This window comes from Tachysurus vachellii, chromosome 24, assembly GCF_030014155.1.
Source record: "Tachysurus vachellii isolate PV-2020 chromosome 24, HZAU_Pvac_v1, whole genome shotgun sequence".
NCBI lineage: Eukaryota > Metazoa > Chordata > Actinopteri > Siluriformes > Bagridae > Tachysurus > Tachysurus vachellii.
The window spans coordinates 11,698,002-11,719,031 of NC_083483.1; the positions used below are offsets into that span (position 1 = coordinate 11,698,002).

General features: G+C 39.8%; 1 long non-coding RNA gene across 1 annotated transcript; it reads right to left on the bottom strand.

The window, feature by feature from the left end:
• Window positions 1-1,053: 1,053 nt before the first annotated feature.
• Window positions 1,054-6,176, bottom strand: LOC132839697 (uncharacterized). The gene is made up of 3 exons (XR_009647753.1): window positions 6,074-6,176; window positions 5,926-5,987; window positions 1,054-1,705 (listed from the first exon to the last, which is right to left on the bottom strand). It is a non-coding gene; the product is annotated as an uncharacterized LOC132839697 (long non-coding RNA).
• Between the last annotated feature and the right edge of the window lie 14,854 nt (window positions 6,177-21,030).

Sequence of the window (21,030 nt, forward strand, 5' to 3'; positions counted from 1 at the left end):
CTCTGCTTTCCTAATTTTTGTACTGCGTTAAGCTGATGGGAAATAAATACCACCCCGCTGTTAACTTTAATCCAGTCTCTGTGCCTCTTCTTCCGTGTCCCATCTCTCTAAGAGCCCTACAACGGTCCCAAGTGAAATATGGAGTTATTTAGCTGTAAAACTTAAAAAACTGAATTAAAAAGCAAAAGAAGAGTAGACTAGATAACAGTTACTGAAAGGTGTCTCCCCAGCAAGAATATACATTCATGCATGCATGTGTTTAGGAATAAGGGTTAAATACATTACTGAACAGTGTGAAATTATGTTTTTAATGTAACAATTGGCATCTCTGGAAAAATTGTCCGTAGTGTGTGATTGCATGAGTGAATGAGAGTGCGTGTGTGTCCTGCGATGGGTTGGCACTCCGTCCAGGGTGTATCCTGCCTTGATGCCCAATGACGCCTGAGATAGGCACAGGCTCCCAGTGACCCGAGAAGTTCTGATAAGCGGTAGAAAATGAATGAATGAATGAATGAAAGTAAGTAAGTAACAGGTATTTCTCATCATTGAACCTTGTATTTTTTCCATAGAAATATATTGAATTTATTCATTAGAATTAAGGCATTTGGATTAAGGCATTTGGATTATACAAAATATTGGTATTTGATGGCATTTCCCTGTTATTGTGAACAGTATTAAAATAAATTTAGTTCAAGAATTATGTGTCTAAATGAGCATTGCTGACCAAATGGATTTAACTGTACATTTGCTCATGTGTGTGTGTATATACATACATATACATACACACACTGTACTATATATTGTGTGTATATATGTATATATACACATACACACACACACACACACGTGTACACCTAACTAACCCATAGTTATGAGGACAACAGGACAACATACATACACACCTAACTAACCTGTAGTTATGAGGACAATCTGAGTTTAACTGGACATTGCTATGTTTACCCCATGCTTACACATCTAGCTAACCTAGAAAGCAGTTAGTTATGAGGAAAACATTGATATGCATGGCCATAAAACACACATTTGTCTCCTAGATTCTTTGGAACAAGACTTTAATGATTTCTTCAATGTATGCAAAATTTTTTTGCTTCAAATGTTGAAGAAAACAAATAGAATTTTCAACTACTGAGTCAATCTTAATACAATATGAAACCAAATCACATCTACAGTGAAAAGTGAATTCACAAAAGATTTGTGCACGCTTTTGCTGCTACTAAACCTGTAGAAGTAATACGAACACTTAAAGGACACTGATAGTGTGCTGCTGCAAAATGCGTATTATGTAAATGAACCTTGTTGAACAAACTCAAAAATCAGCAAATTGTACACTTCATGTAGACCAATTGAAGTATAAAAAGATGAATCAATAAAACCCAACATAAAACTGAAAAGATGTTAACTTGTGAATTCACTGGATCAACAAATCTTGACAAAAGCCACATACTGTACATTAATGGAATGTGACACCGAACCAAATTTCTTTCAACTGCAAACCTCGGTTCCTCACAAAATCCCTTATATTCTGTACCCTTCTCTCTTAGAACAGGGTCCTCTGCAGTTTTGCACTGCTCACACGCTGCCTTTGTTGCGAGGTGTCCCTTTAAAATATGTGCTTCGAAATATTTCATGCCAGCATTCACTTCATTTGGGCTCCATGGCCTTTTCACAGTTCTCCTTGATTTGGCCTCTGGAAAAAGACATGAATCAATGAATTAAAATGTATTTAAAACATAAATATACAAATAAGTATTATATATACAAATAAGTATTATATATATATATATATATATATATATATATATATATATATATATATATATATATAAATAATAAGGTGAAGGTTAATTGCGCCACGCAAGGTATTGTTTGCCTGGGATTTTTACTTTGTGTGGGAAGAAAATTATGTTGCGTGATGTCGTCGGAATTTGAATTGGATAAATTTGCGATAGCACTCACATATGAGCAAACTCCTAAAGTGCCGTAAGGATGATTTATTACTTATTGCTGATTTCTTTGATATTGTCATTCCTCGTACTGCACTTAAGAGGGAGATTAAAGAGGTGTTGTGCACTGTGGGGAGAAAATGGGGATACTCGTTTTACTGACCCTAATCCACCTGAGTTTGTGTTTGCTTGAAACATCTCAGGATGCGGTAAGAATCCAATACTCCAGGGAGTTTCTTTTAAAATGGAATAAGCCTAACATCGTGAAGCAATCTGTGGAATGTCTATATTCTGATCGGGCAAGTTGTTCACCTTTTAAGCAAAAACAAAGCGGCCCCGGACGAAATGATTCAACAACCAAAATCCGGAAGAGACGATGAAAAGGGGGTGTTCGACAGAGACTAAAAAACTAAGTCTTCCCAAAATCCCCCTTCCTACAATTGTGTTGGCAAATGTGCAGTCTTTACGGAAAAAAACAGACGAGCTTCAAGCGATGATATTCCAGCATGATTACAAAAATGTCTGCATTATGGCGCTTACAGAGACTTGGCTCTCCGAAAGAGATTCAGACTCGAGTCTAAAGCTGGATGGCTTCAACATATCTGTTCGCATGGACCGGGATCTGATTGTAACCGGTTAAGCACATGGAGGTGAAGTATATTTGTATATTAGAGAGAACTGGTGCAAACATGTGACGGTGAAGGAGAAAGTGTGCATGAAGGATATCGAGTTGCTGACTGTAGCATTGAGACCTCAGTATTTGCCTCAGGAGTTTGCCTCATTCATCCCCAAGCAAATGAGGATAGTGTGACAAGGGAGATAGAACGTGTGGTGCATGAACTGTAGTCTACATCCCCTGACACACCTAGTTTTATTCTTGGAGATTTTAACAATTGTACATTGGTGAAATCCTTGGGCCATTTAAAACAGGATGTGACCTGCCCAACACGCAAAGATAAAATTTTGGACCTATGCTATGGATCGATTAAAGGAGCGTATAAGTCATTTGGAAAACCACCGTTGGGAGCTTCAGATCATAACATGGTATTACTTGTTCCTGTATATAAAATTGTTCTGAAACGAGAGAAGTCACAGGTAATTAAGATAAAAGACTGGTCTAAAGATGTTACACTATGTTTAAAAGGGTGCATGGAATGTACAGACTGGACAGTTTGTATGGATACTGATTCGGATGTTGATGAAGCAAGTGCAGTAATACGTAATTATGTTACGTTTTGTGAGGAGATATGTTAATTCCTGAGAAAACGGTTTTAATATTTCCGAACAGTAAACCGTGGGTCACAAAGTCAATTAAGATCCTTCTGTCTAAAAGAAATAGGGTTTTTAAAGAGGGAAATATTGAGGAACGTGATAGGCTACAAATAGAAATTAAACATGAAACTAAGAGAGCTAAAGTAGCCTATAAGGAAGATCTTGAGTTAAAACTGAAAAAGGGAAATTTAGGCTCTGTTTGGGAGTGGATGCACTTAATAACAGGTCAAGAAAATAGGAAAACAAAAAATAGAATTAGTTTGAAGAAATTCAGTTCAGATGCAATTTTGTCACCGGAATTTAATAATTTTTATTTAAGATTTGATGCCTATGATTTTAACCAAGAAAGTGAGAATTTGAAAAATGAATGTAAAGTAAGTGCCAAATGGGAGTATGATGGCACGTTTTTTAATTTGGAAGATGTGATAACCGTTTTTAAACAGTGTAAAATTAGGAAAGCACCTGGGCCTGATAATATTAGTGGTCGACTACTTAGGGAATGTGCGGAGCAGTTAGGACCAATATTTTACAAAAATTTCGTTTTGTACCTTCAACAACAAAAAGTAATTGCATGATGGAAGCAGTCTACAGTGATCCCAGTGTCGGAACTCAGAGGGCCCACCTCCGAGTGAACACGTCGCTGAATCGTAGCCGAATTAATATTAACTATTTAAACTAAACTTTACTGATAACTCTGTAATTGATACACATGTAACCGGGTGGTAGTGTTAATTTCGTCAGACGAGACGAAATATGTTCGTCAACAACCTTTTTTTTTTTCACGTCTAAGACGAGACGATGACAAGACTGCACCACTGTCCAAAAACGCTGACTAAGACTAAATGAACATGCATTATTGTTGACGAAAAAAGACAAGACGAAAATGTTTTGTATAAAATAAAAACTAAGATAAAATCTCTCCTCATTTTCGTCTACAATTGTCTCTGCTTTTTCAGCAGCTGTTACGTCTTTAAAATATTCACAACGAGTTCGCGGCTTCGCGCTTATGCTCAAGTTACAGGTCCGCGAAGCAGATCCTGCTTATTATATTGCTACCTACCAAATAAATCAAGAATTTGACTCAAAATGATGATTTAAAAAGAAGTTTATTGATTTAAAAACGATTGTATTGTTTCCGCTAAAGAAAATAGTGCGCTCCATATCTACGGTTAGAATCCTGTGTGTCCATGGCAACGCTCTATTTTTCATGGCAACGGTGTGTTATAGTTCGCAGCGATCTGTTATCAAGAAATAAAATAGTGTGTGCGTAGAAAGAATTCGTCCACACGCCGCTCAAAAAAAATAAAAAATAAAAACTCCTGAGTGCAAGTCCACCCCTGGTCTAGGCAGCTTTTTGTGTTAAATTATATTTCCTGTCGCTGCGCAGGCTCTTTTATTGTACATGACAGCTTATGTCCCGATGACTGGTCTTTGCATTACGATTAAAAGCAGTATCAATAAAGTAAAAAATGTGATGTGCAGTCAAGTTCGAGTGTATGCACTGTTTAAACGAGTGTTCTCAACTTCTCACTGATACTTTTGTGATTCGCGGAGTTTTTGACAAGTTTTATAGCCTTGATATTGTTTCTTATTCAAAAGTGGTGACAGAAAAAACTCAGCACCCCCAACCTGAAACCTCTTCCCACGCCTCTGTCACAATCACATCATAATCAAAATGAATAATTAGGCTTAAAAACAAATGTATATTTAAGGGAATCAAGTTTAACAATTACATGTAATATTGCTCCAAATATCATCAATAATGGTGTGTGCAATACCATGTATAACTTGCATTAAGTTGGTAATATATATATATATATACACACACACACACACACATACACACACTCCTACAGTTTTGATCTTAGGCTTTTCATTAAGTTATTTATTTCCACTATAACACTTGTGTTCCTGATATTATTGCATTTATGAGGCCTCGTTGTATTTATTCTTACAATAGATTCCAGATGTGGTAAAACTTGACTAAGATACCTTGATTTTTCTTTTGACTAAAACTAGACTAAAATGACGAGACTTTTAGTCGACTAAGACTAACAAAAAAGATATTTGAATGACCAAGACTAAGACTAAATTAAAAATAGGTGACAAAATTAACACTACCGGGTGGTAAAGAAAGAAACACACAGCAACAGAATAGCTAAAATGTTATAACGGGGTTTAACTGACTGCTGTTTTTGTTTTATTTTCAGTTTACAGCGGTCAGTGGGAACATCAGTAAACAAAAATAAATGAAAGAATAAACTATTACAAAATAATGTTTCAGCAAAATGCAGTGTAACAAAATCAGTTCTTAACATTGATTTGCCACAGATAAACACTGGTTAGAATCCCAGCACGAGATGCACACTCAATAAATTACACTTGAATAACCATCAAAAGACATCTTGAGTGTTAATGAGGCTGTATTAACGTACACAATCTAAGGGATTGTTTAATGAAAACTTCTCACTCAATTTGTTGGACACACAGGCTCAGAAAATATAACAAAACAAAAATAAGCAAGAATACGATAAAGGAAATAAAGTGAATAAAATACAGTATTGCTATGGTGCAAAAGAGATAAAAAACAGAAATACACAATGTTAAACATTAAAACAAGAGGTTTAACAGTATCTATAGCGCCTAAAACACTTTCAGATAATCACATAAATAATATAAGCACTGAACTTACACTGAAACTTGTATTTGCACGTGACACGAGGATCCCGCAGATTATACTCGAACCGACCTCAACTACAAGAGTTGCACACCAAGAAAGGTTCACACAAATAGGCCACTAGTTCCCACGGATAATAAAACAGTTTTAAAGAGATATTTACCAGGAGGAACAGCACCACTTTTAGAATAAATTCTCCTCGATGTTAACACAACACGCAGCATGCGACTGCTCCACAGAGTTCTCAAGAAAATGGCCGTTCTATTCTCGCCCATGTGAAAGGGAAATGTCGCGAGCCAAAACCGGCGAACTCTTAAAGGGCCACACACGCAATTTCAGCACAGTGAAAACTAAATGCAAAAAATGATTTATACCACTGGCCACACACATAAAACAATGAGAAGATTCTCCAGACCTGGATGAGAATGAGCAAAACTTCTTTATTGCATTTAATCAACCACCACTTTCATTAAGCTCAAGGAAAGATTTCAAAGTCAAAAGCAACCAAATGAAAAAGAGCATCCCCATGCAACCCAAAAAAGTTAGAACACAAAAAAGCAAGAAAAGCAAGCCCTCTCCCCAGGAAATCTCCTCAATATATACCCTGGCACCTCTAGGTGCCTTCTATACATTCAGGTAATTCCTCCTTTCTATATTCCCCTTACTTTGCAGAATCACTAAGTGACTTCCCCTTATTTCCCAGAAAAACAAGTCTGCACTTTTAATTTTTTTCAGAAAAACAAGTCTGCCCTTTTAATTTTCCTGTTGTTTTTCCAGACTTATTTCTGCATTGTTATTAAAAAACATGCTTCGTTGTTAAAAATGTGCTCCAGAGTTCTTCTTGTCACTCCTTATTCTTGAGTTATTTGCCACTCAATCTTTCATAACACAGATGTCTTGTGTATTAATCCTCTTTTACAGCTTACAATGAGTAAGTTTCCTCATTTCATTTCTTGCTATTCTATACTGTATATGATTTCTACTGATTACATTTACATTTACAGCATTTAGCAGACGCCCTTCTCCAAAGCGACTTACATTTTATCTCATTTTTATACAACTGAGCAATTGAGGGTTAAGGGCCTTGCTCAGGGGCCCAGCAGTGGCAGCCTGGTGGATGTAGGAATCGAACTAACAACCTTCCGATTGGTAATCCAACACTTTAACCACCAGGCAATCACATCCCTCATCCCTGATTATATAATTGATTGATTAACCTGATTGACCTGCATCAGGTTGATTAACCTGATTGACCTGCATATTTTAAGCCTTAGCTTCTCTCTTTCTACTAAAGGTCAGGTTCCCCTTTTCCCTTAGACCCTCAATCTCAGAATCAGCAGGTCTGTCCAGCTGGTCGCCTGATTCAGCTGTCTCTCCCTACTCCCTACATGAGGCCTGTTTCAGCTGAACTTTTGACTTTCACTTCCTCACACATTGTTGATCAGAGAGCTCAGACTGACTAGGCCTGATAGCACTGAGTCTGGTTACTTTTACTAAGTTTATGATCACAATAAACTTCTTTTCTTGTTTACACTTTGACTCAGGTGTGGCCATTTATGTTAGTCATATATTACCTTAAAACTATAACATCTGGGGCCTACAACCTCGCCTACGTATGACATGACACCAATTGTAATATTTTGCAAGGCTTAATACTTTACTGTGGTTATAGTATTGTAAGGAGTGATACTTTAATTATTTTTACTAAGATTTTTCACAACACCAGTACCTAAAATGAAAAATGTACGGATGATAGAGGATTTTAGACCGGTGGTGCTTATGTCTCTGGTGATGAAATGTTCTGAACATTTAGTAAAGAGAGAGATTATGCAGAGAACCCAGAGTTTGTTAGATCCCCTTCAATTTGCCTATAGGGCTAAGAGAGGTGTAGAGGATGCAGTAGCAACTCTCTTACACTTAGTACTTCAGCACTTGGATAAGCCAAAAAGATTTGTTTAATTATTTTTTATTGATTTCTCATCCGCTTTTAATACCATTCAGCCACTCATTCCATTCATTTTAGTTGAGAAACCCATTAATGAATTTGAGCTGAATTACAGTCTGGTAGGGTGGATCTTAGATTGTCTTGTACAGAGAACACAAATGCCCCTTTTCCACTGAGGCAGTTTGAGTGCTGGTTCGGAGCCAGAGCCTAATTTAGAACCAGTTCTTTCTTTTTCGACAGCCATAGCACCGGCTCTGAACCAGGAAAAGTGGTTCTTAAGTAGCACCTAAACGTTGCTGGTCTAGACTTAATAACCGCTTGTGTCAGGAGCTGTGGGCGAGGCTACTGTTAGTGCATTTGATAATGTACCTTAAGTATACTAATGTTTAATACACTTTTACTTTACTGCAATATGATCAGTTATCAGCACACATGATAGTAGGTAGTTACATGCTAAGGCTACCTTTTTTCTGTGTTAATAATACAATAATGTTATGTATTTTCTCGATTACAACCTCTGTTTATACAAATTACATGGAGCTGCACGTACACGTTGGATTCGCCGCAATTGGGTGCTAATGTAGGTTCGCAAAGCCATGCGCATTAACAGTAAAGCAACATCCGCCATTGTTGTGTTTGTGTTTGCCGCTGCTGCGCTAACGTTGCTCTGTAACCTGACACATATACAGTGACATCAGACTCGGCACTGTGATGGCTCTCTAGCCAATGCAAAGGCTGTAGGAGAAAATCGCCTCCAACCTACATTGGCCCAGGCTAGCTCCTGCAATCTGACTGTAAGTTTAAACAATAATTCTAAGTAGAAATTCAAAGAAGAGATGATCAGCCAAACTCACGAAGACTGGATTCAGTTGAGGTAGGTTTATTGACAGTCGTATAGACAGCAATCAACCAGCTGGTACCAGGGATACAAGTTTGTCCAGTAGACGATACTTGCACCGAAGCACTGCTGATCACAGTAAGCTTATATACAGTTCTGACATGCCCCCCTTTTTCCATACCCTCCCTCGTTATCCAATCATAATACAGCTCACGTACTCAGTCTCGCTCGCTTACGGAAAATTACCATTATTTCCAGATGGTCAATGTTTACCTATGCATTAGGCTATGCATTAGGCCATCTAAATTCCCATTAACTTCTAACCGAGGGGCCCCGTTCCTATAGTTCTTAGCCTACAGCCTAAGTCATCAGGCCATGGAGCTTATAAGTTGGTTTTATGTGCTTTTAGCCTTTATTCTCCTTTCTGAGGTCTTCTTCAACACAACTCACTTTCTTCATGGGTATGTATGGCTTTCTTGTACTTTGGAAACTTGGTGCCTACCAACATCTCTTTTCTTTATATGATTTCTTCTATTGTTCTGTATCCTTGGATACGGTGTGCAGTAGCCATTAGTTTACTTATTAACCCAGTGGCCAGAGTCTGTACGTGCTTACTGAGGCTCTATGGACTTGTGATGTGTTCTAGCTTCAATCTCTTCATGGGTCGCACAACTTTTGGATGAAACCAACCTTTCTACACCATCACCAACTGCTGATCTTCTCACTGAGGTCATTACTCACTACATCCAGGATATGGAGAGTCGTAGCTGGCCCAGTGACACATCTGCTGTTAAGGGGGTCGATGTCTCAACACAGACTGCTACAGTTGTTACCAAGTCTACTCAAACTCCTTCAGCCTCATCCACAAGCACACAAGCTACTCAAGCTTCATGGCGTGTTAACAAGAAGACCTCAATATCAATATCCTCCTCGTTATGCTGTCAAACCATTTTATATTAAGAAGTGACTCTTTTTGATTTTGCATCTTCTTATTAAAACTTATGCTCAGTTTGGGCCTTAACATTGTGTGCACATGTGTCCTTTCTGCCTTACTGTGTGTGTGTTGGTTTCTGTGTGTCCTTAGCCTATGGGGTGGTTAATTATTTTCTACCTTTTCTACCTTAGACCTGCTCGCGTCTAATGGCCTGTGCACAGTATAACATTTGACTCTTAAAGTATGCTTCTTCTCCCCCCTCACCTTTCCCCTAGTCCGTGGTGTATTTTGCATTATTTTATCAAAAATTCCCACAAGGCAAACCGGTTCTTAGAAGGTTCGCCAGTGGAACTAATTTTGAGTCAGCACCAGTGCTAGCTCTGAACCAGCACCCGGTTCTTTTTGGTGGAAAAGGGGTAAAAGAGTTAAATCCACTGGTAATAAGAGTGTCATCTACTGGGTCACCTCAGTGGGGGTGTCCTATCCCCTCTATTGTTTATTTTATACTCAAATGACTGTAGGAGTAGCTTTAAAAATAGACACATTTTAAAATTTGCTGATGATTCTGAGTGAGGAGGACACAATGCAGGGTCCTGTGGTTGATGATTTTTTGAGCTGGTGTCAAAATGCTTTCTTAAAACTAAATGCTCTCAAAACCAATGAAATTATTATTGATTTTAGTACTAAGAGGAAACCTATTCAACTCCAACAAACTAGTATAAATCGACTGAGTATTGAGAGTGTGGAACAGTATAAATACTTGGGTAATATTTTGGACAATAAATTGTCCTTTTCTCCAAACACTGAGGTTTTGTGTAAGAGGGGGCAGCAAAGATTGTATTGTCTATGGAAATTAAGGTCATTTAATGTGGACAAAACACTGATGAGTATGTTTTACAGATACTATGTTGAGTCATTGCTGTCTTTTTCCACTTGTGTGTTGGTCTAATTCTCTAAATGTTTCTCTAAAGTTTAGAGAAAATTGTAAATCAGGGAAGTAAAATAACAGGGAGGAAGCAGATGTCTATGGCCCAGTTAGGGGTTTTGGGGAAAGCCCAAAGTATATTATAAGATGATTCCCACCCTATGTATAATGAGTTTGACTATTCAAACATTCATTTGTCCCATCAGCTGTTAAACTTTTAAAAACGAGGTAAAGTTTTTTAATTCTTTTGTGAATCGGTGAATGTGTTGTTTCTTTATGTTCTGTTTTTTCTTTTTTTTGTGATATGCTTGTATGCTGCAACAAAATTGCGTTCGGGAAATGAAATAAAGTTGCACTGAACTGAGCTGAGCTTGTAAAACAAAAGGTATTACCGGAAGCGGGTGTGATTTCGGGTGTCACCTTGAACTCTCTAAAAGTTTGGGTGCTGCTGAGGAGGAGCTCAAATCTGACCAAGTCATTGGCACACATCCCATTCCCCCGTCTTCACCGGATAAGACATTGATGGCTGTCCGTTTGAAGGAATTAGACCTGGAACTCTCTCGCCAACAATATCAATGTCAGCTGCTACAGGTCTGAGCACTTGAGCTTGAGACGCAGTGTGATGTTCGTCTGAAAGAGCGTCTGAAAGAGCTCCAGTTAAAGTTTGGCCAGCTTCTGGGTCCCTCTCCCGATGAAAAGGGGAATGTAATTCCTGGGCCAGTGAATCCATCCTCTCCCCTCCCTGCTGCATCGCCTACGGCACTGGTAAGTTCCTCTGATTTTGATATAAGTAAATAAATCTCGTTAGTTCCATCATTTAGAGAGATTCAGAAAACATGTAAAAATCCCCAGTCAGAAGTGAGAAGACTACTTTGTTTGAGAAATGGTATAATGCTAGTAAAGTCACAACTTTTGAGCAGTTAAGAGTTAATCTTGGTTGAGGAGTTTAAAAATTATATTTCTGAAAAGATTGTTGTCTATTTGAATGAACAGAAAGTTTCATCTTTTGCTGATGCTGCTGTCTTTGGAGATGAGTTTGTGCTCACCCACAAAGTAGCTTTTTCATCACCACGTTCTTTATCACGCACTTCAGTAGATTGTACTCATAATTTTAGGCGTGCACAAAAAGATGAACAATCACTTGACACTACTTTGGCAGCTTGTGAATGTTTTTATTGTCATGAAAAGGGACATGTGATTGCCGTTTGTCCATCACTGCAACGTAAGAACCACCGGAAAGCTCAGAACACATCTAAGAGTGTAGCTTTCGTTCGTGTCCCTTCTTCTGAGCTTGAACTAAACTCTGTTGACCTGACATTTGAACCATTTGTATGTTTGTGATGGAGCTGTTGCTTTGTCTAATTCTGATTCTGAGTTTATACCTGTGCGTATCTTGCGAGATACGGATGCTGCACAGATGTTCATTTTAGCAAGTACGTTAACGTTTTCTTCTCAGTCCAGTTGCGGGTCTAATGTGTTGATTCAAGGTATCGAGTTGGGGATAGTGAGAGTTCCTTTACACAGCATTTATTTGCGGTCTAACATTGTGACGGGCCTAGTCAAAGTCGCTATGTTCTAAATTGCCGGTAAAAGGGATTTCCCTTATTCTTGGAAATGATCTAGCTGGAAGTAAAGTTACTGCATTACCCGAGGTTGCTGATGTACCGTGTGCATCTAGTGAAGTTGATGTGTTAGTGCAGGAATTTCCCAATGTTTTCCAGTCGTGTTGTCACTCATGCACAAGTTTGAGGATGAGATTGATATTTCTAACTCATTTATGGGTTCAGAAATGTCTGATACGAAGGCTGAAGTAGAAAATTAATGTTCTTCAGGTGTAATTGTTCAGCGTAGCTTTGATTTTCCTTTCAGTAAGCAACAATTAGTTAGTGCTCAAAATGCTGATGAAACACTGACGTGTCAATCCTCTGTAATAGATAAGTCTGATTTGCCTCCATACGCAATTGCATATTTTCTAGATGATGGTGTACTCATGCGAAAGTGTCCAGAGTCCAGAGAAAATAAAACATGATTGGAGTTCTGTATTTTAAATGGTCATTCCACAACCTTACCGTGGGTATGTATTAAGTCTAGCTCATGACCACAAACTTTCAGGACACCTGGGTGTTCGGAAAACCTATCATAACCTCTTGAATCATTTCTTCTCGCCAGGAATGAAATCCTCTGTGTCACAGTATTGCCATTCGTGCCATTCATGTCAAATTGAAGGAAAGCCTAATCAGATTGTACCTCCAGCACCTTTAAAGCCATCTCCTTGTGATAGACTGTGTAAGACCTTTGCCCAAGACTAAGTCAGGAAATATGTATTTGTTGACTATGATGTGCTCTGCAACTAGTTTTCCCAAAGCCATCCCATTATGCTCCCTTTATAGATTCAACTTTGTGTACATTTACTTCATCATTGAGTGCTTTCATCTGACTCCACGTGATCTCGCTGGCCCTGCAAATGTCTATGGCCTTTTCATTTACATTACATTTACATTTCCGGTATTTAGCAGACACCCTTATCCAGAGTGACTTACATTTTGTTTCAATTTATACAACTGAGCAATTGAGGATTAAGAGCCTTGCTCAGGGGCCCAGCAATGGCAGCCTGGTGGACCTGGGATCTGTTTCCACTGTGAGATCCATTTCCCTTAGAATTTTGCCTTTTAGTTGATCCTCTCTTATGCCAAATACAATCCTATCACAAATTAATGAATCGTGCAGATCACCAAACTCAGTCTTTTGCTTTGCTTTTCAGATCAGTGACGTACATGTAGATTGTTTGTCACTAGTCCCTGGTGCTCACCATGCTTGTTGGTTCCCAAACCTGATGGCTCCTCATGTTTCTGCACAGACTAAAGAAAGGTTAACCAGGTCACCAAAGCAGATTCCTATCCACTCCCACGAACAGAAGATTGTGTTTGACGGAATTGGAAGATCTCAGGTTGTAACCAAATTAAACTTACTGAAGGGTTATTGGCAAGTGTCACTCACAGAATGTGCCTCCAAAATTTCTGCATTCACTACTCCAGATACAATATAAGGTGTTAGCTTTTGGTCTTTGGAATGCTCCAGCAACATTTCAACGTTTGATGTGTAAAGATCTGTCCAATATGAACAATTGTGAAGCTTATCTTGATGATGATGTGTGTTATTCAGAGACCTGGGAAAGTCATTTGAAAACATTAGAAAAGGTGTTCTCTAGATTTAAGGAAGCCAATTTGACTCTAAACCTCACCAAATGCGAGTTTTGTCATGCTATGTGTAATGAGGAGTCGTATGGCTGAGGATCCATTTGCATCTTTTTAAATAAACTCACACTCGTGATCAAACAGGCAGGGTCAAGGCAGGCAAACACAATGACGAAGAGCAGGCAAAAATCGGAAAAATGGTAAGACAGGCAGAAGGTCGGGGCAGGCCTTGGAAACCGGTCGAAACCGGACTAGGAAATACACAAGAACACTCAGAAAGATTGCCGAAACAGATCGAGACTTTGCACCGGCGTAGAGTTCAAGTTCAGCTTTTATAGGAAGTGGCTGATGAGGAACAGCTGGCGGTGCAATCAGTGCCAGTGATGGATTCCTAGGAGTGTAGTCTGGAAGAGCTTTAATATTCTGGAGATGCTACTCTGTGCTGGTGTTCAGGAAGTGCGTGCGGTGTGCTGACCCTGACAGAGCCCCCCCCGCGAGCGGCTCCCGACGCAAAGGCGCGTGCGATGCCGGGGTCTTCCTCGAGAACTGTAACAAACCTGCAGGGAGTTGGTGAGAGGCTTTTGAGGTGTTGCACACCGTGGAGGTTCTCGGGCACGTAGGTTTTGGTTGGGGGCATTCAGCTGGCGGTGGCGTTTGCGCCTTGACCTGGGAGATTTCGGTCAAGATGTCCCACTGAATGAGAGTGAGAATGTGAGTCTCATGGATGATGGGTTCTGCTGGCGCGTTCTGGTCAGCCTCTTGGTGTACACGTGACTGCATCGGCTTTGGTGTTCTTGCTTCCTGGTCTATAAGTCACTGTAAATTGAAAGCGGGTGAAGAACATGGCCCACCGTGCCTGGAGTGGGTTCCGCGCTCAAGGTACTCAAGGTTTCTGTGGTCGGTGAGAAAGATGTACGGGTGCTGAGCGCCCTCCAGCCAGTGCCACCATTTCTCAAATGCCGCCTTTATGGCTAACAGCTCGCGGTCCCCCACATCATGGTCGCGCTCCATGGGTGACAATTTACAGGAAAAATATGCGCATGGGAACATCTTATTGGCCGGCCCCTGGCCTTGAGACAGGACGGCTCCGACTCCCGTGCTGGAGGCATCCACTTCAACTATGAATGGCCGGTTCGGGTCAGGGAAGGATGGGTGCCAAGGTGAAGCTCTCCTTCAGGCGTCGGAATGCGGTGTCCGCCTCCGGTGACCAAGTGACATGGGCTGGTGCTTTCTTAGTCATGGATGTGAGGGGCGCTGCGATTGTGCTGAATCCATGGATGAAGCGACGGTAAAAGTTGGTCAATCGTAGAAAGTGTTGCAGCTCTTTGACGGTTTGCGGCCGCGGCCACTGTAGCACTGCCTGCACTTTTGCATCATCCATGGCGACCCCGTCGGCGAGATGATGTAGCCCAAGAAGGCTGTCGAGGTCTGATAAAACTCGCATTTTTCTGCCTTGGCGTATAGACGGTGCTGAAACAGGCGTTCCAACACTGCCCTCATGTGCTAGATGTGCTCCTTCAGGTTTTCGGAGTAGATGAGGATGCCGTCGATATAGACGATCACCCATCGGTTTAACATGTCACGGAATACATCGTTGATGAAGGACTGAAATACCGCCGGACTGTTAGAAAGGCCGAACGGCATGACCAAATATTCTTAGTGGCCGGACTGGGTCGAGAAAGCGGTCTTACATTCGTCTCCCTCTCTGATGCAAATAAGATTATAGGCGCAGCGGAGATCTAGTTTGGTGAAATACCGCACCCGGCGGAGTTGTTCCAGGGCTGACGGCACGAGTGGAAGGGGGTATCGAAACTTCACCGTGATATCGTTTGAGGCTCGGTAGTCGACGCATGGCCAGAGACCCCCGTCCTTCTTTTTAATTAAGAAAAACCCAGAGGATGCTGGGGACACGGAGGGCCGGATGAACCCCTTTTCAACTCCTCCTCGATGTGGTGTCATTTTTCTGATGTGGTGAAACCCCTAAATGACAACCTATGAAAAGCTGTTCCTTTTGTTTGGTCTCCTCCATGTCAGGTTGCTTTTGATTCTTTAAAGAATATGTTATGTAGTGCACCAATTTTAGCTACTCCTGACTTTTCAAAAGCATTTAAACTCAAGGTTGACGCTAGTGGTACTGGTGCAGGTGCTGTACTTCTGCAGTAAGATGAAAATCTAATCGACCACTCCTTGTGTTTCTTTTAAAAAAAATACAACCGCCATCAATGTAACTACAGAACCATTGAGAAAGAAGTCCTGGCCCTCTTGTTAGCTGTGCAGCAATTTGAAGTTTATGTTGGTTCAAGTTCACAACCTGTTGAAGTTTTTACTGATCACAACCCTCTAGTATTTTCGCAAGTTCTGTAACAAAAATCAAAGACTTGTGCATTGGGCTGTAATCTGTCAAGACTTTAATCTGGACATTATGTATAAAAAGAGCAAAGATAATGTTATTTCTGATTCTCTGTCAAGAATGTTTTCATAAACATTATGAAAAGATGTTTATTCTTGTGTATGGGGGTGTTACGTCCCTTTTTATTTTTGTTTTCACACTGCATAATTCCTGTAAATGTGAGAAAGAGAGGTACAACAGTGAACTAATAACTAATTTTAGCATATACAATAATAACCAAAAATGTAAATATCTACTGTCACTTTTCACAGTGCATACATGGAGTTATCTGCTCATCAAAAACCATGACATGCATAATGCACTACAACATTCATTCATTCATTCATTTTCTACCGCTTATCCGAACTACCTCGGGTCACGGGGAGCCTGTGCCTATCTCAGGATACACCCTGGAGGGAGTGCCAACCTATCGCAGGGCACACACTCTCTCATTCACTCACGCAATCACACACTACGGACAATTTTCCAGAGATGCCAATCAACCTACCATGCATGTCTTTGGACCGGGGGAGGAAACCGGAGGACATGCAAACTCCACACACACATGGCGGACGCAGGAAGCGAACCCCCAACCCTGGAGGTGTGAGGCAATCGTGCTAACCACTAAGTCACCGTGCCCCCGCACTACAACATGTTTTATTTAAATAAAAAAGTTACGTTAGAGGGCATATACTCACCCTAGAACGCCATGGCCAAGAGTAATTTCCATAGTTGTAAGTCACCTCCTCACCTGCAAATACTGTATATATAATACTAAAAAGGCACAGGTATGTCCTTCCATTTCCAATTATTGACATTACTTTACAGTTTGGATTTCTGTGATCATCATTCACCAGTCATCCATGTGTTCCATCCTCTTTTGAAGCATCGATGCTGTGAGAAAAAATTGTTCAGCGAACAAAAGATTTAAAAAAAAGAAAAGAAAAAAAAACATATTGAAAAACATAAAACATAAAACATAAAAAATATTGCTGACTGAAAAATAAGGTACTAACTTGTTTTGGGGGTTAACCTTGGCTTATTTAATCTACTGTCAAATAGATTTAACAGTTAATTTCCTTTCAGCCAATTAGTTTTTTAAGTAAATTCAAAAGGCAGGATGATCCACTCAAGGTCAAAAAAATTAATACCCCCCTAGGAATTACCCTGTTAGCAACCATGTCATTAATTAGTATATTACAATAACTATTATAATTATTCATTCATTCATCTTCTACCGCTTATCCGAACTACCTCGGGTCACGGGGAGCCTGTGCCTATCTCAGGCGTCATTGGGCATCAAGGCAGGATACACCCTGGACGGAGTGCCAACCCATCGCAGGGCACACACACACACACTCATTCACTCACGCAATCACACACTAGGGACAATTTTCCAGGGATGCCAATCAACCTACCATGCATGTCTTTGGACCGGGGGAGGAAACCGGAGTACCCGGAGGAAACCCCCGAGGCACGGGGAGAACTATTATAATTATAAATAATAATAATAATAATAATAATAATAATAATAATAATAATAATAAAAACCATTATTGTTGCTGTTTTTATTAGAATAACATGCAACTAAAAATATTTTAAATAGGAAAAATTAAAAAAGAAACCAAAAACCAGCCAACTTACCAATAAGACGTTCCATTCCATGTAAAGTCAAACAAAAAGTTGCTTTGGAAATCTTCAACATGTTTACTTTGAGAGAGAATCCCATGGTATTCAACTACAAAAATGGATTGTTCAATATGTTCAAGAGCAAACACACCCTTCCCTAACAATGCCATAAAAAACAAGTTTACCTATGTGTTATGCAATTAACCAACTTATTTGTTCAAAGAGTTAAATCCTGTAAAAGCGTGGATGGTTATGTGAGGTGCAGATACTGAGAGAAAAAAAACAGGGAATTGAGAAACAGTCAAGCATTCACCACTATGGTTTTGGTTATACTATTCTCTGTAAACTATACATTATATATGAAAAATTATTTTGACTTATTTTAATGTTTGACTCTTCAACATCGAGGTAAGATATGTGAATGTCAAAGCACTATTTATGATGCACAACTTACCTTTAAATGTGTCAGTTTCTCCTCCCTCAATGAAGGCTTTGTCTTTGCCTGATATGATGGTTTATTTTGCATCCTGATCAGGTTTCATTCTCAGTATGTGGTCTTTATAAATTCTAGTTATTAATTCAGTTAATGTTTATTTGTATAGCACTTTTCATACATATCTTTTCAAAGACATTTTACAGAAAAAATTATACTTTACGATTAAAGTGGTTATCAGATGTTATTATATCAAATTAATGTCCATATTTCAGGTAATGACAGGATGAACATAATTATATAAGTATTTCATTATCATATAATACAGTGGTCTTCAATATTTTTTCATGTGAGCCACACTGATAGGACAACGTCAATAGGAGAGCCACTTTCACCGCAAAGTATGCCAAGTTATTCTAGTCTTAAATTGCTTATCTGCTTAAATACAATGTACAATATTGCAATACAATAATTACTTAAAAATCATTCTTTATTATGCACCTGTCAAGGGTTCAATCCGTGAAGGACAAATAAAAATCCATCTGTCCACTTTTCTTGAAATTTTCTATGCTCATCTTGTATGACTCGCACCTTTCTTTTTTTAGCAGGCGCGGACTCTCCACAACCTCCGTCTCCATCTTCCTCTCGAGTTGCGGATGATGCATGCTCCCCATCAGTTACCTCTTTTGTCACTGTCACATTGCTTTGTTGCTGTTCATTTTGTGCATGGGATTGTTTGATAAGAAATAGATTTTTTAGTCCGTGTGTACAGTAAACACAAGTTGTTAACTAGCATGAAACACAAACTAGCTTCTGGCAGGCCGCCAAAAACTGGCTATTGCTCAGAACGCAGTGAGTCAGTGACGAGTCAAATAATATATATAAATATATATTATTATTTGTAATAGAGCACATTTGTTTTTCTATGCTTCCCTGATTGTTTTAATGTTATTTAAATGAAAAATAAATTTTAACCACATGATCATATCATCGTATTATTTACTGCCATGCGAGCTGCATATTAAAGCTTGGCGAGCCGCAGGAGGCTCGCGAGCTGCGCAATGAGTAACACTGATATATTATATCAGTACATTATTGCCAGACTGTATAGAAGTCGGGATCCCTAAATATATAATTTAAATGTAAAATGTAGTTAATAATACAAATGTAACTCATTTTATCTCTCTCATATACTGTATATGTAGACTTTAAATTAATACTATAAATTCACCCACTCAACTCTTTAAATATCATGATAACATAGTAAAGAATTATAAATTTTGCCTTAAAATTACTTATGAATTACAAATAAACTGTTAATTACTGTAAATTAATTCACTCAAGCTTCATGATAACGATAATATTCTTTATGGGTAATCTAGCCATGGGAGTCACAGTCCAGTGACTTCTGTGCCGGTCCCAAGCCCGGATAAATAGAGAGGGTTGCGTCAGGAAGGGCATCCGGCATAAAACATTGCCAAATCTAACCATGCGAATTGTCAGTAAGAATTTCATACCGGATCGGTCGAGGCCCGGGTTAACAACGACCGCCATCGGCGCCGTTGACCTACAGGGCGCCGGTGGAAATTGGGCTATTATTGGTCGAAGAAGTAGAGGAGGGAGGGGAGTGCACAGACAGAGAGAGAAGAGGAAAAGTAAGAGTGTAGGACTGAGAATAGGGACTCTGAATGTTGGTACTATGACAGGGAAAGGTAGAGAGCTGGCTGATATGATGGAGAGAAGGAAGGTGGATATACTGTGTGTACAGGAGACCAAGTGGAAGGGTAGCAAGGCTCGTAGTATAGGAGCAGGATTCAAGCTGTTTTATTATGGTGTGGATAGTAAGAGAAATGGGGTAGGTGTGGTCCTGAAGGAGGAGTTTGTGAGGAATGTTCTGGAGGTGAAGAGAGTGTCAGACAGGGTGATGAGTCTGAAGTTAGAGATCGAAGGGGTGATGTTGAATGTTGTTAGTGGTTATGCCCCGCAGGTAGGTTGTGAGTTAGAGGAGAAAGAGAGATTCTGGTGTGAATTCGATGAGGTGATTGAGAGTATTCCCAAGGGTGAGAGAGTGGTGATAGGAGCGGATTTTAATGGACATGTTGGTGAGGGGAACACAGGTGATGAGGAGGTGATGGGCAAGTTTGGAGTTAAGGAAAGGAACCTTGAAGGACAGATGGTAGTAGACTTTGCTAAGAGGATGGACATGGCTGTGGTTAACACTTATTTTCAGAAGAGGGAGGAACATAGAGTGACTTACAAGAGTGGAGGTAGGAGAACACAGGTAGACTACATCCTTTGTAGAAGAGGCAATCTGAAAGAGATTAGTGACTGTAAAGTGGTAGTGGGAGAGAGTGTAGCCAGACAGCATAGGATGGTGGTGTGTAGGATGACTCTGATGGTCTGTGAGGAAGAGGTCAAAGATAGAGAAGAAAACTAAGTGGTGGAAGCTGAAAAAGGAGGAATGTTGTGAGGAATTTAGACAGAAGTTGAGGCAGGCTCTGGGTGGTCAGGTAGTGCTGCCAGATGACTGGGAAACTACAGCAGAAGTGATCAGGGAGACAGGGAGAAAGGTGCTGGGTGTGTCATCTGGAAGGAGGAAAGAAGATAAGGAGACTTGGTGGTGGAATGAGGAAGTTCAGGATAGTATCCAGAGGAAGAGATTAGCCAAGAAGAAGTGGGATATGGACAGGACTGAAGAGAATAGACAGGAATACAAGGAGTTACAGCGCAGAGTGAAGAGGGAGGTGTCTAAGGCCAAGCAGAAGGCATATGACGAGTTGTACACTAGGTTAGACACTAGAGAAGGAGAGAAGGACTTGTACAGGTTAGCTAG